The sequence below is a fragment of the Otolemur garnettii genome, unplaced genomic scaffold (assembly GCF_000181295.1).
Source record: "Otolemur garnettii isolate 467f Iridium unplaced genomic scaffold, OtoGar3 scaffold00185, whole genome shotgun sequence".
NCBI lineage: Eukaryota > Metazoa > Chordata > Mammalia > Primates > Galagidae > Otolemur > Otolemur garnettii.
Genome location: NW_003852580.1, coordinates 713,787 through 716,532, shown reverse-complemented (window position 1 = coordinate 716,532; position 2,746 = coordinate 713,787).

Genomic DNA, 2,746 nt, shown 5'->3' with positions numbered 1-2,746 from the left:
GAGGAGCCATCTGGGGAGGACAGTTTCCCAATTCCCTGGCACACCGACAACATGGCCTCAGTAGGGACCACAGGGGAGCATCTGGGCAAGGCCACGTGTCGGGCGGAAAAGAGCCAGAAGCCCCTCTGGCATCACGCACAGGGGAGGCGATGGCCCTTCTCCAGAAGATAAGTTCAGCCTTGTTTATTTTCATTTTTGTGCTTGAAAATCACAGGTCCCGAGACCCAGCCCTTCCCATAGCGGCTCCTTTAACAAGAAGTAGGAAGTGTGGTCCTGGCAGTGTGAACTGGAGCAATAAAAAATAAATCTTTGTAATTGTTGTGGAGACAGAAAGCAAACAAACCGGGCTTAAGTACAATGTAAGAAAATGTCAGCGTGGAGGGGCCGGCCCAGAGCGTGAGGCTCACTGCCCTCCCCTGGGCGGCCGCTGCGGCGGGGACCAGCGTGTCTCATTTTCTGCATTCCTCCTTGTGGGCTTTCTTGGAATGCCGGCTACTATGCTTTTTCCGGTCTCCTGAAAAGGATGGTGGCTTCAAAGATGGTGATGAAGGAGCCTGCAGGAACAAGCCTGGGAGACATTGGCTGGCTCCCCCTACAGCTGAACCCTCCATCCTGGGAGGACGTGTGCAGAGGCCACCTGGGTCCCTTTGAAAATAGCTAATTGTCCTTTGAGTTCATCCCCCGAGAGCAGCCAGCAGCATGTCTACAGCACAGAAACAAATGCGGGAATCTTTCTAGATTCTATGATGTCTGGATCCAGACATCATAACAGCACCCTCCCTCTTCTGGCCACTTGTCTCACACACACACACACACAACTTTGTGGTTATGAATAGGTGTCCAAAAAGGATCTGGGATTTACTGGGCATGGTCTTGGTCACAAGAGATGCCTGTGACAACTTTGACTTTTGGAAGGTTCGGGATGGGATGATTGACTGACTCGGGGTGTGAGATAGCCCATTTCCCAGATGAGGAAACTGAGGGTCAGAAAGTGGGCCAGGCCCTGATAAAGTCCAGCCCCATCACTTTTCATCACAGATACCTCTTGCCTGAGCAGAGGGCTGTGGATTTCTGTGTGAGGCTCACCTGTGGCTGTGCTGCAAGGGCTTCTGGTGTCTGCCAGGGATGGCAAAGCAGGCTGGGCTTCAACTGGAGTGAACCTGATTTCTCTCCTGAAGTTCTGCATAAGGCACGGCTCCTAATAAGTCCTTTGCTTTTTCCCATCCTCACCTCCTGGCTGGTCGTCGGAAGCCTCTGCCCACTGTCTTGGGGTTCAGAATTCCAGGTTTCTCCAGCAAAGGTTAGTGGCACCCCTTGGGCTAGATAGAGCAGTGGGGAAGGATGAGTTCCTTCCTGAGATTTTCCCCTGAGAAGACAAAGGGATTTCCACTTTCCTTCCATCTGCAAACGCATCCCTGGCACCTTCTATGATGGCCGGGCCATGGGGACGCTCAGGCGTCTCCCAGCAAACCAGATGTTCAGACACCAAGTGCCCAGGGGGAGCCAGAGGCCCCTCAGCTTGCGGCCAGGGACACATGGTCAGGGATTAGTGAGTTTTACTGACTCCAAACAATGGTGAGGGTGAGGCTGGAGGAGCTGCAGCTGCCCAGCGGGTTAGGTGGAGACCGAGGGGCACAGGGCGTGCATGGCTCCCTAACCACGGGCACCGGGTTCTACCCTGCTGAGCCTCCTCCACATGATGGGGATTTGAAACTCATTCATTCCCCAGTGGAGCGACAGCATTGTGTGCTCACTGCGCGCAGGAACTGGTCCTGAGGCTGGTGGCAGAGCTGGGGTCACAGAGCTGATCTCTAGTTGTACGGAATACAGTCCAGGAAGAGCTGTGTGACAGCGATATTGCTATGGAAAAATAGAGCACAGCCGAGAACAAGAGGCCAACACTGAGCGAGTCTTCTAGGTGGGAGGGTTTAGGGAAGCCTCTAACGTTTGAGCAGAGACCTGGAGGAAGGGAGGAGAGGTCGGCACTGCTGTGGAGAGCCCTGTGTGTGCAAAGGCCCAGTGGGGGAAGGGCGCCTGGTTTCTGAGAATCACGGTCCCAAAGCCAGAGTGTGGTTAGCCCTTGCTCCCCAGGGAAGAAGAGGAGGAAGGGGACAGATGCCCAGAGGTGCTGAGGACTGAGCCTGGCACACAGACTAGGGAATGGGCGCCATGAGCTGGTTCACTGTCGGAGCCAAAGGCAGCCCAGGGACGCCCAGGCTAGGAAACCCCCTACAGGTCCCCAGGAAGGGCACTCACCAACTCTTCCTCCTCTGTCCTTCCTTCCTCCACTGAGCCCCTGGGACACAGCTGGGGAAGGTTAGTATCACTTTCTGAGACAGTTTAAGAGCCAAAGCTCAGATAGTGGAATGGTTGCCCGAGGCCACATCGCCAGTAAATGGGAGAGCTTGGGCTGGAGCCCTTGGCTGAAGCCTGTACTCTTCTCACCTCCATGATGTGGAAACCCCAGAATAGACAGGCCCAAGGACCAAAAGGGGGGAGAGGTGGAGTCTTGGGGGAAGGACCCGAAATGTTGACAAGTTTAGTTTACAGGAAGTGTAAGCAAAACATTTGGTTCTTTCAAATGGCGATTCTGCTGTGAGTGCAGATAATCCGAGGGTAATAACAGTGGTGGTGACAAAGTGTCCCAGCCCTGCCGCCAGGCTTAATACGTCCATCTGGCATTTCTCCTCAGTTTTCAATATCCTGGTCTAGCCCTGGGATAATCAGAAGAAAGAATTCCTGATGC